Source organism: Lissotriton vulgaris, chromosome 1_1 (genome assembly GCF_964263255.1).
Source record: "Lissotriton vulgaris chromosome 1_1, aLisVul1.2, whole genome shotgun sequence".
Lineage (NCBI taxonomy): Eukaryota > Metazoa > Chordata > Amphibia > Caudata > Salamandridae > Lissotriton > Lissotriton vulgaris.
Genome location: NC_141685.1, coordinates 1580432321 through 1580445759, shown reverse-complemented (window position 1 = coordinate 1580445759; position 13439 = coordinate 1580432321). Strand labels below are relative to the sequence as shown.

The 13439-nt window shown below is 45.3% G+C and overlaps 1 non-coding gene across 1 annotated transcript; it reads left to right on the top strand.

The window, feature by feature from the left end:
- The first annotated feature begins 12487 nt into the window (after positions 1–12487).
- LOC147750835 (U6 spliceosomal RNA) lies at positions 12488–12592 on the top strand. The gene has a single exon (XR_015300387.1). It is a non-coding gene; the product is annotated as a U6 spliceosomal RNA (small nuclear RNA).
- Positions 12593–13439: the final 847 nt, after the last annotated feature.

The window sequence follows — 13439 nt, the reverse complement described above, 5'->3', positions numbered from 1 at the left end:
GTAGGATATGTAATAAGTAACATAAGTAAGGTTGCACGTCGCGTTATCACTCAATGCAACACGAACAATTGGAATAATTATACTTAATTAACAATTGGTACTTTGTAGCTCACAAATCCGATGGTTTGAGCTATCCGCTCGACCTCCTCCTTTTCAATATTCCAGAGCTCCTGGAACTCCTGTCAGATTTTACACAATCAACAGCGACCTTCTCCACGTCTACGTTCTCATCTGAATCAGTCAACGGCCCTACCGGGTCGGAAATATCACCGGCAGCGCGACCTTCAGAAGTATACACAGTAGTGTTCGAGCCCTGAAGATTCGCATAAGCGATGACACACGTGTCGGCTGGCTGCTGTTATATGTTTGAGAAATTAAAGAACTGAAGATTTCAGTCTACACAAGAAATCATTGTCTCTCTGCAACCTTACTTATGTTATTTATTACATATCCTACGATAGACATACTTTCTGATTATAGATGTGTGTGTATAGGGTGCTTCTTTTTCATACTGAAGGACATTAGAGTCGTAGTTCTGACAAATGAGGGGAGACGTGGGAACTTGCCTTATCAAGAACCCATACCCATATTACAGCACCACAACTAATGTACAATTTCATTAAAGAACAGAAATCTATAGTTTGCTTAATGGCAGCACTTTAAGAGTGCTCCAACTTTAATAAAGAATTACTACAATTGGAGAAAGAAAGAAGATATTTATTTTGGAAATGACAGCTATTGATAAAATGGAGCATCAGGAAGTCAGAATACTACTCACTAAAAAACTACAAGCAAATTTATATTCTTTGGAGAAACAAGTATCAAAAACTGCAGGATTAGAGAAGCATTTATGTGTGAGCAAGAATGCTTGAGTAATTTTGTGTTTTAATTTAAATTTTGAGGAATAATTATTAAATGGTGTACTGGGTAAAGTTATCGATTTAATTAATTGTCCAAATAGAGGTAAAGTTAAACACTTGCCAGTAAAATTTGACCAGATTGATGGTGTGAAACAGATTGGCCGATGTGTTTTACATTCTTTGCTAGTGAAGGATATATGTGCAGAGCCAATGGTTCCCACTCTCTCTAGCGTATGCTTTAACTGTACGTAAATCACAAGGCTTAGGTGTAGATGCAGTTTCCGTTAATAATAGAAGCACTGCATTCAAAGAAGGTATATCATGTGTAGCATTGTCACAAATTAGAACATTGACCAGTTTGTTTTTGATTCATTTTGATTAAAAGAAAGTTAGTGCTGATGCAAGTTGTATAAGAGAGTACAATTGGTTAAGAAGTCTATGTGTTCCTCATTTAGGCTAATACCCTGCTTATGAGAAATGGGTAATCTGTCCAAAGTAGAATATTTGAAAAAGAGTATATGAATGCTCAAGAAAAGAAAGGACACAAGGATAATCAAGAAGCTGTTAGAAAGAGAACACTAGAAAATGATGGGGATATTACATCTTACCAGTCGGAAAACAGATCAGGTGTCAACTGCTGTGCAAATGTTGTTCTCAATGTACTGTTTCATTTACCACATCTAGTCAACCAAATTGAACAAAAAACAGATAAGAGATTGTGTTACGCACTGTATCACTTGCTCCAATGTTTACTGACTGACAGGACTGTAATACATTCTGTTTATGGTATTCAAGTTCTTTTAGATATATGTACATCAGTAATGTTTATTCTTAACAGTCAACAAGACACAAACACATTTATTATGGTTATGTTTGAAGATTTAGAGGAAGATTCACATATTATTGCCATACAATATTCGTTGCATCAATGTCCAGTCAGCAGCTCACCAGTAAACTCACTTTGCACTCTAGGTGGAATGCGAAGTGTTGAAAATTCTGTGAACTTTGCCCACGGAGCGTAGTTTACCACACAGCATTAGTTAAAGTATGAGTAATAGGCATGTGAAGATGGTGTAACTTCCGAGATGAAGTATTAACATATCTTTATATTGCTTTTCTTTTTCAATAGTGGCTGCAGTTGGACATCATTAAGTGTCTCAGAACACTTTTTCTACCACAGACATGTTGCTTAGAAAGATCCATGAAGAGTGTTTTTAAACATAAAGCACTCTTGCCATAGCTTGCCATTTGTTTTTTTTGACCATTTTATAATTAAAACTTTCAATGTGGTGCAGCACATTTACAGGCACTCACACAACCAATCAACCATACAGCCACTCCCACTCTTTCCACTTGCCTGGCAAGTCTGGCAGGTCCTACAGTGAGCATCTGAGTTCCTGTGCATTTGAGGCCAATAAAAGTGGGTGACAAGCCTTTCATAGGTCTTGTCCTGCCCCAAATGCCCTGCCAATGGCACATCGTGGGCCAACTGCAGTAGGGAGGCTCTGAATCTCTGGGGTACCACCAGCGCAGGTTGCTGACCCAGGTTCAGCAACCTTAGGCTCTGAATACAGGAGGTCCTTCTCCCAATAAATGAAATGTGTTCCAGACTGATCACCATTAGCTTGGTCTGCAGCCTGCTGCCGCAGACCTATGAGAGAAGAACATTCTTTCTGCTCCCTGCAGAATTCCTCCCTGGAGGGGCCTCCTTCCTGCTGCCAATGGGTCAGCTCCGGCAGGTCCCCCAGTTTAGCTATCTGTTCCCCTGTAGGTTCCAGGGCATCCCCCTCATGGTCTGCTTCCTCCTGGACCGTCGCAACAACAGGGGCCGGTTTCCTGTGCCTCCTGCACCTTCTCTCTAAGGCCTGTCCCTGGGCCTCTCCCTCAGGCTCCAGGACCTCTTGAGCGCCCCTACTGGCTGTCATTGACCGTGTGTTCACGCATCCCCAGTCAGGTAGACCCACCATCCTTAGGTGAGTGCTCTTCTCCACCTTTCCCCAAGGGAGCTCTCCAAGTTGTTCCCTAGCAAACAGTCTACTTGCATGGCAGTTCTCACAGCTACTTGAAGAGTACCAGAGACCCCCCACACTCAAAGGGAACCTGAGCCATTGGACAACGACTCTCTGTGTTGTCAGCGTTGACAACACTGCAGTATGCATGGGGTACAACCTGCTCTTGAGCCACCAGGTGCTGCTTGACAGCAGTCACACTGGCTCCTGTATCTCTAAGAGCCCCCACCCTTTGGCACTTGATGGTCACCCACTGCCCATATTTCTTAGTGTTAGAGGGCAGTTGGTTCTCAGGGACCATCTCACTGTCTCCATAAGAGACCAGGGTCATCTGAACGGGATCCCACCCACCTTGGACTTCTACCTCCTCCCCAAATGCTACACTAGCCATCTGCCGGGACGGAGCACCAATGGGTGCTGGTTTACCAAACAGGGGACACTTGAGATCATTGGCAAAATGGCCCAGTTCACCACACCTGTTACACTTTGGGGGTCCTCTTTGAACAGGTGTACCTGTCGGGGTCACGGCTGGTTTCTGGGTTGGGGGAGGCTGAGAAACTTTCCCTTGGTTCCCTTGGGGATTACTTTGGGGCCTCTTCTAAAACTCCCTCTGTTTACCCTTGTCCCCCCCACTGTTCTGCTGGGGACCCTGCCCACCCTCGGCGGAATCTCCCACTTGACCCTTGTGGACCCTGGTGCTGACCCAGTGGTCTGCCTCCTCAGCAAGCGTCCTAGGGTTAGTCAGCTTGCTATCAATCAGGTGCTGGCGTAGCTCAGGAAAACAGTTACTAGACAAGTGCTCCCATGCAATTAAATCAAAGAGACCTTGAAAATCATTCACTTTGCTACCCTTCACCCAACCATCCAGTGCACTACAGGAAAAGGTCACATATTCAACATAAGTACTCCCAGGAATCTTTGTACAACCCCTGAACCTCTGTCTGTACAATTCAGGAGTTAACCCATACCTGGTCATCAAAGCCTTCTTTATGTGGGGGTAGGAATTATGAACTTCAGAAGGCAAATCTAGCAGTGCGTCCCGCCCCTCACTGAGGAACCGCGCCCACAACCCCGCTCCCCAATCTCTCTAAGGGACCCGGTGGTAAGACATGGCTACCTTATAGGCCTTGAACCACTGCCCTATGTCATCATTTAAAAAAAATCCTTACCCACCTCCTTTGGTATGTACACCCTTGACTCTACCTGCACTGGCGATGCACTGCCACCAGAGGGAGTAGTTTCCAAACTTTTAGCTTTCAGCTCCAACTCCCTCAACTTCATTTCATGCTCCATTTGAATCTTTTTTCTTCCATAGCCAGCCTTTTTTTTCCATAGTCACTGGTCCATTAAGTTTTGCCATCTCCATTTCATGTGCCCTAGTTTCCTTCCTGTCTGCCAACTCCTCTTGCGACAGGACCAAATTCATAGACACTTTCTGCTGGTTCAACTTCCACTCTATCCTCAGGTGTTCTTGACTCAAACCAGGCCCTCAGCGCCTTTTGGTATTGGGTCTTGTTTTTACATTCAGATTGTGAAACTCTAAACTTGAGGCAGAAGCCCTTCAGCTGGTCTAAGGTCTTCAATCTCTCCTCTTCCCAGTCATTTCCTTCAATGGCAGAGGTTACAGAGGCTGCCTTTCCTCCATTGAGTGAACCAGGCATGACTTCTTTAAAAATGGAGCTTTCTCAGCAAAACCAAAAATCACAAGTATGTGGCTGTGTTATTGGTCTGAACTCACTACGTGGTGTTCACCAACTACTGTACATTAATCATGAATGCAAATTTGAAATCCTCACCGCTGCCTCCAATGTTAGATTTGGGGGTCTCTGGTTGGCACAGGTAAGCACTTGGGACAAGCAGGGACCCTCTCCTCTAGTCAGGGGTCGGTAATTACTCTTTACAAAAAACCCTGCTCACCCTTTAGGTTGCGTGGCGCGAGCAGGCAAGGCTAATCTCAGAGCATTATTGGTTAAGCATGATCACATACAGTAATTCAAGAATACACCACAAATGGACACCAGTCTAGTTTTATATCAAAAATAGGTTGTTTTATGTATATATCAAGCATACTTAATACAAGACCCAGATAACGTTTTAAATCAGGCCACAATACTGTTCAGCAAAGCGTTCTTGTTAAAAGCGTACTTTTTTAGTCCTGTGCGACTCGTTCTCTTAGTTCGGTGCGTTCAGCAATGTATAGTGAACACAGAGAGTCAAACGTGCGCAGCGGACGCTTCTGTCCGGTGCGTACTGGGATGGGGTTCGAATCGCACACAGTACCTTAGGTGAAGAGTTTGTCGCTCACAGTGCGGGGAAAGGGAAAGCAATGCAAGCGGCTTTGTTGGCCTGGTACAGTGTGAGCTCTGACTCGCTGGCGTCATCAATACGAGGCGTAGAGGGATGAGCTTCGTTGACAAAGGCGGACGGTGCGGGTGTGGTGCTTTCACTTGTGCTGCCGCGTACAAGCCGTACCTTCCTTTCGGGGCTGCTGGGGGGATGCGGGCCATGCGGGGTGCGGTGCGTTCACTTGTGCTGCGGCGTACGAGCCGTACCTTCCTTTCGGGGCTGCTGGGGGGATGCGGGCCATGCGGCACGAGGCGGCTAGTACGAGGCATATGGGCAGGCTCCTTGGTGCGGCGCGATCACAGCAATCCGGAGCGTGGTGCGAGGCAGCCGGTACGCTTCGTGCGTACGGGCCGTACTTCACCTCGCACTGTACTTCGGCTGGGCTTCTAGCGGTGGGGGCGGTGAAGCGAGCAGTGCGGCTCGAAGGGGAGAAGGAGGCAGGGTGCGGGTGGCCCAAGCAGAACGGGGCGAACACGGCACAGGCAGAGCAGAGTCACCAGTGGTGGGGCGGCCAGGCACAGGCTGCACAACAGACGGGTGGTGAGGCGCACTTAGTATCGTGGCTCCAGCGACACAGAAGATCGAGCAAAAGTCCAGCAGCTCATCAGGGAAGGCATGAGAGAGTCCAATAGTCCTGGGACTCTGTTCAGGGGGCAAGCTCACCCACAAGCCCTTGGAGATCATTGAAGCACAAGGTTGCAAAGTCTTTTTAGTCTTTTCCTCTCCTTCCACAGCAAGGCACCAACTGCAGGTCAATCCCCAGGTTAGGGAAAGTACTCCTCCTTCAGCTTCTCCAGGTCCTTCTTGTCGGGCAGATGTTCTTCATGGTTCAAGCAGGATCTGATTTCTTAGGAGCAGGGCTCCTATCTTTATACTGCAAATCCTTTGTTCTTTGAGGACATGGGGGCCTTTGCCTAATCCAGTCCAGTTCCTGAGCACTTTGTTTTGCAGACTCTGGCTTTTTCTTTCAGTGAGCAGGGCAGAGACATCAGACGCTCCCCAGGGGGTGGAGCCAGCATTGAGGTGGCAGAGCACAGCCCTATTTAGAGTCAAGGGGCACTTCTCCCACCCATCCTGGTGTAATCTCTCTATTCACCACTTGGCAGCCCCAGCCTGTCACCTGGAATTCCCCAGCCCTGTCACTCACAGATACCAGACAGCAGATACACATCCTAGCAGAGGCGGGCTGAAATGGTTAGGCAAGCAAATACTAACTTTCTAAAAGTAGTATTTGCAAACACAGGATATTAAAATAAACTTTACTTAAAGATGTATTTTATTATTCTGAGTTCAGGCATAGTAAACTTGGATTTCTACCATGTTCTCTGAGTCTGTTAGGATTATAGAGTGTAATATTTCCTGTCGCTCGTTGGCGCGGAGTACTGGTCATGTAACCATCTTGCTCTCACAATGGTTGATTTTGCCTAATGATTATTCGATTTTATGTGATGTTCTGTACTCCGAAAAGCCTTCCGGTCGTCTCAACTTGTGAGAGCAAGATGTTTACATGACCAGTACTCCGCACCAACGAGCGACAGGAGATGGTCACCAGGCGAAGATCCTTCATCGCGTGGGTGTTACTGATTAAGAGGCCACATAGTTCTACTGTGGGGACAGATAAACGCACGCTTACACCTTGTGTTGTTTAATTAAAGTGAATTCTCTGGTCCTGACGAGAGTCCCTTCAAACCTTGGGATTCGAAACGCGTAGACTTCTGGTGCTGCCATAAAAGATCTATACCAAAAAGAACCCCTGGATTAATAATTGGTTTAGGGACAATTTGTTAAAACATATCAGATGTTCAATTTGTATGTACTGATATAATACATTTTCGGTAACCTAATATTGTGACAAGTTGAATTGGCAGACCTATTTCACTCCACAGATTCAGCTACATCTTTGGAGTGTGTGTATATATTTTTGTATAGTATAGTGGAAGGATGGGAATAAATGTGGATGGTTGATGGTATGAATGGTTGATTGCATGAATATTTATTCATTATATTTGTTTTTGTCCCTTTAATCACCAATAATGGTACCCTTTGATGCTAAAATTATGTGGTAATAAAAAGCAATTTAGACGCTTTCGGATGTTAATAAATTGGACATTCTGAGTTAAAATTGATTGTTTGTAATTATTATCAGCATTGGCAAGTGTTTTTGTTAAGAGATCTTTATATTCCTGGCAATGGGTTCATGGAAGTATCCCCAAGGGAGGAGAGTTATTCTAGAGGGCCCCTTTTTCCCTGGCCATCTGTAAATCTGGGTTTGTAGCAAGTTCCAAACCACCCACCGGACTCTAACGTTCATAATAATACAGTCTCCTTCTGTGTCTTCCATCCCCTTCCCTATCTAGCTTACTCTACAAGTAAAAAGGATATTGTCAGAAAATGCCATTGGAAAATTCCTGTGCAGCCCAAAACAATTTATGCACTTGTTTAGTTCAGGAAGTGTTTCCATCTGATCTTTTCTAATGGCTGGAACTCAGGCCATGACAACCACATAGGGGGTGAATTCAGGGGACAGGTCAATCACTGGTTAATTCCTTGTTTCTATAGGTTCTAGAGCCTTTCCTTATGTTATTCTTGTTGCCATGGCCAGTCTGTTTCACTGCACTTGGACTATGCTTATTAGCATTGTCAAGGAATATTGGCGTATGGCTGGCTGAAGCAATCCCGTCCACTGATATAGCCAGGAGGGCACTCCTTGGTCTATCATAACGCTGTACTAAAGTTGAACTTTGATTTGATAAAAACAGTGCCTGGACCTAATTTCCAAGGCAACTCTAGTGGCAAAAACTGCTTGGTATGAGATTTAATTGTTGACTCAAACTCAGATAGTCTGGCCAGGATTGGAAGAAGTCCTCCTTTATTATTGTTTTGATATTCACAAGTAGACCACTAGCAAGTTCTTCCACCCAGCTGGGGTTGGCTGGTTTCTCATTTCCATCCCAATTTCCTTCATCAATATGCTGGTTTGGATTCTCTCTTTTACCTGGCAGTTTGATGAGGGTATCTTTAAGCTAGGACTCAAGCACTTTGAATATTCTGCCTACGAACGCCTAGCCCCTCACTACTATCTGTAGACTTATAACTTCATTATCCATTGTGCATTTTTTATGTTAATATTTGGAATTACTGTGACTTTCCTGGTGATGGCATCGCGCACGCCGAAACGCGTATAGACATTAAGAAGACCCATTTTTTGGCCACCTGATTTAAAAGTTTATTCCTTGAATGCACAGTGTATTTTCTTTAAGCCTTTATTTGAAAATTTGTCATTGTCATTCTTTCATTGCTTTTTTGAAAACACACTAATGTTTGTCTATTGTAATCTGTGCTATTTGTGTAAGTCATGTCGAGATGTTGTCAGACGTCTGCACTTGGAAACTATTGAAATGTGTATTAGAATGTATTTTAAAAGTTTTGTATTAAATAAATGAACTTTCGATGACTTCATGTGTACACTGAGTCCCTAATATCATGTCTGTGTTTTACTGGGTCTGAAAGATGCTATAGAAATATAGTTGCCTAGGGTTTTTTCCTCAATTGCGTTATTTCCCCTCCCTGTGAATTTCGATTAGTAGCAGGGGGTCTGTGTTTTTCGACTTCAACAGGTAGGTCAAAAGAGTTAAAATCAGTATACATCTCCACACAAATAACATAACATTTCGGCACTGGTTGATAACAGCCATGGGATCCAACTCTAATGATGGATTGGGTAAAAACGCATAGTCCTCACAGCAGTGTTCCCACATCATGTACAGACCAAGACTTAGTGGAGAAATGTGTGAGTCAAGGAACAATAAGGGAGGGAGGGGGGAAGGGAACATCAGGCAACATTCACAAAATGCAATAGAGTGTACTAGGTGGTCACAGTTCCCCTCCATTGTGGCTTCTCAGTGTTCCTCAGAGAGCACCTGTAACTCATGCTGGAGCTCGTCCCGCTTCAATGCAATGGGAACTTTGCACCAGCCTCTAACCTCCTATCAATGGAGTGCCACCAATTTGGGCTTACTTAATTTTAGAGTGCCCACAAAACAAAAAGGCAAACCAGGAAGCTAGGCATCTTTCAACTTCATGGTTATAGCTCTTCTAGCTATGAGTAGTACCAGATCTATAAATCGGTTAGCAGCAATTACTGCGAGATTTAAATCTTCATCTTGATTGCATTAATGACACAAACGCACTACATTTTAAAGACATCATGCATGTGCTGGGGCTCACAATTCTTACAAATGAGCCCACACATACAGCGGGCCATGTGCTGGATTGCATCTGCACGAATTTAAAGTCAATAAATGTCTCTACGCCCCTACTCCAAACGTGGACTGATCATAAATTCATTGCCTTTTACCTTAAAACGGAAGAAATGAAAACTTCAAAACCAGATAAAGTTAGAGATAAGAAGCCAACTCCTTGCTGGACCAAAATCATTGAGCACCCTGACCTACAAAATTGGGTTAGAGAGAATAAACCAGAGGCAGTAGGAAACGCTACTATTGACAATCTTAGTTATGATAAATGGATGAGAACCATAGGTGAGAAACTGACGTCAGGAAGAAACAACAAAAAATCCACATCTAAACAGGGGAAAACATCAGCTCCCTGGTTCACAGAAGAACTGAAAGACACACGACGCACAGTTCGTAGACTCGAACGCAAATGGCGAAAACAATATGACGAGGTAGATCAGGTCAACTTTAAAACTGCAAGACAGAATTACCACGCACTTATAAAAAAAACTAAAACAACCTATTTTACCAAAAGAATAGAAACTTCACAGAATGACCAAAAAGAAATTTTTCGTATAGTCACAAGCTTTCCAAATCCAAAAATACTATCTCATGAGATACCACCATAACAAAGTTTCTGTAATGACATTGCAGATTACTTTGAACAAAAGATTGTAAACATCACCAAAAATTTCCCTGTTATTACGGAAAACAAAGAACACAATTCGCAAGATAGTAACCCTTGGATAACAGCTAGATGGAATACTTTTGACCCGATTGATAAAGCAGACACTCTGAAAATTCTATCAAAAATCAAATCTGGATCGCCACTTGACCCGTGCCCTCCCTCACTAATCCAGGCTATCAAAGAGGACGTAAGCCCCATGATCAATGACATCATCAATGCCTCACTTCAATCTGGAGAAGTCCCCAATGCGTGGAAAACGGCTATTGTAAAGCCACTACAAAAAAAGGCTTTACATGATCCATCTGTCCTAACTAACCTACGACCGATCTCCCAACTCCCTGCACTGTGTAAATGCACTGAAACCCTGGTCAACAGACAGTTAACAACGTTCCTGGAAACAAATAACATCCTACACCCTAACCAGGCTGGTTTCAGAGCTAACCACTCTACCGGATCAGCTCTGTTATCCACAACAGAAACCATAAGAACTGCACTAGACCAGGGGGGCAAGGCTGTCCTTGTCCTCCTTGACTTATCGGCAGCTTTCGACACGGTGTCCCATATCATCTTATTACATCGCCTATCTGTAACAGGTATAGGGGGCACCGTGTTGAACTGGTTCACAAACTTCCTGTTAAACAGAAAACAAATCGTCAGGTTAGGACAATTCTATTCAAAGGAGAAGGAGATTGGCTCAGGGGTACCTCAGGGCTCTAGTCTGAGCCCTACCTTATTTAATTTGTACATGGCTCCCCTGATCAGTCTAATTGCGTCCTTCAACGTGAATACGGTCGCATACGCCGACGACACCCAACTGGTCCTGACTCTGGGCAAAGATACAGCTAAAGCAGAACGAGACCTAAAAGAGTGTCTGACGGCGACCTTTAAGTGGATGCACGAAAACCATCTGAAATGCAACTCTGCAAAGACAGAGATCCTACCATTTGGAAAAAATAATTTATTTTCCCCACTCACCTGTTGGCCACCCGATGCGGAAGCTCCCCCTGATATCATCAATGCCACTCAAAATCTGGGCATAAAATTTGATAATCTGCTCTCTTTTAAGCAACAATCCAAAGAAATAGCAGCTGCCTGCTTTAACATCATGAAAGGACTACGCAAATATTTTGACTATCTACCATTGCCCGCCCGCCGAACAGTAGCAGTTGCTTTAATAACATCCAAAATCGACTACTGTAATAGTCTGTATGCAGGAGTAACAAAATCTACCTACACAAATTACAGACTATTCAAAATGCGGCAGCGAGACTGGTCCTAAGGTTGTCTAGAAGATCATCAGCATCAGCTGCCCTGAACAAGCTGCACTGGCTTCCTATTCAGAAGCGGATCTTATTTAAAATCATTGTGATCACATTCAGGTGTTTTCACAAACGGGGACCAAAATACCTAAATAAAAGATTCCACAGGTATAATCCCACGAAAGAACTCAGATCAGCCACAGCCAATCTGATCACTGTCCCCAAGTTTAAACTTGCCACTAAGGGGGGAAAATCATTGGCAGTTCTTGGGGCCAAGGCCTGGAACACACTCCCTACAGACCTCCGTCTAATATCTTCAGAACAGACTTTCAAAAAAACCTTAAAAACTTGGATCTACGGACTCCCAGAATCAAAATGCAAAACTCTGGTCTAATTATACTCAAACTTCCCAAACGCAGTCGAAACACCGTACAACCTGTCAGCAATGAAGACAAAGCGACAGGATGCTCCCTGAAGTGACAGAGCGCTATATAAAAACCACAAAACATCAAACATCTATATAGCCACAGTAAACCCACTTCTATAATGCATAAGTTCTCCCTCCCATGGTGATGGTCAAGGAATTCCACAGCAATTGCCCTTCTGAGCATGTGAGTGTTAGTTGCTCATTTATTTCTGTGTTGCCTTCCCTGCTTTTTCGTGTTTTTAAAGGAAGAGGCAAGCATTGGGCTGGGCCAGTCGTCCTTGACACTGGGAGCCTGGGCTTCTGTCTTGGCACCAACGCTCAACATCCTGTGACTCTGCGCACTTCTCTTATTCACCCCGTGCGGTGGATCATTTTTATGTTTGTTGGGCGGTTTGCCTTGGTATGATGGCTTGGCGTTCTCTGGGGTTTTCTACCTCTACTTTCCGCTGTGGTGGCCTATGTTCATACTGGTGGACGTGGGTTCTTCCCTTGGCGCCACTAGGTTTCTTTCTTCTGAGGCTGTTACTTGGGGACCATTAGGTAGCTGTGGACACTGTTCTTCAGTGCCAGGATGCCCTTCTGGGTGTCAGTGCTCGTCAGGGTCTCTGATTGTTTGCTCTATTACATGCACTGCTTGACACAGTGTTGGGTCCTTCTGGACTGGTGCTTTCTTCGGTGGCACATATTCTAAATTGGACCGCTTCAGTGATGGGTGGCATGGCCCTGCGCTTGACTGATATGCACATTCGTGATGCGTTCCTTGTTTGTTTATCATTTCTTCTGAGTTCCATTGGGTGGTGCTCCGCTCCTCTTGTTGGGCTGTATGTTTTACTGTTTATGTGCTGGTAAATCGCGCATTCTTGGTCCTTTTTCCCGGTGGGGTGGATGTTTCCGCTTCCCTGGCGTCACTTCCAGGTTTTGGTCCTGCTGCCCTTCCGTCCTGTATTCTCCTGTCCCCGCCTGCTCTCCACTGTTGCGCGGGGTCTGTCCTGGTTGGTCCTGGTTGACGTGGCCTTCGAGGGTCCGGGGGTTGTGGGCGGCTGTATGTCTGGTTGGGGCGGACCTCTGTTTGCGCCTGTTCTTCCTTTGGTCTGCTTCTGTGGTCTCAGGGTGGACTTTGGTTTCTGCTCCTGTTCCTGGAGTCTGTTTTTTCTTGCCTTGGGCTGCAGCGATGGCGTGCCCTCCTCCGCCTGCTCCATGGCTTGGCGGGCGTCCCTTGCGCCCTCCTCCTCATTTTTCTCATCACTTCCTGGGGGTTGGGGCTCAGTTGCCCCTGATGGGTTGTTCCAGTTGTTGGTTGTTGGGCTTCCCGGGTCAGTCCCACGTGCTGTGGCTCTGTGGTTGAGCTCCTCCCCTGGGTGGCTGTTCCTCTTTGTCTGGGTTTGTGTGCCCCCCGACTGTTCATGTCTAGTTTCTCTGCCCTGGTACGATCCATCCGTAGGGTGGGTTTCGGGCTCCTTGCACCTAGGTGACTGGCGGTGCTTGCCAGATCTGACCCTTTGGGGTCCTCCTCGTCTGGTTGGTCCCAGTGCTCTGTGGGGTTTCCCGACTTTGCCTCTTCCCGTGGGTGTCCCTTCACGTGCCCCAGTGGCTCCCTTCATGCCCTGTCTTCCGG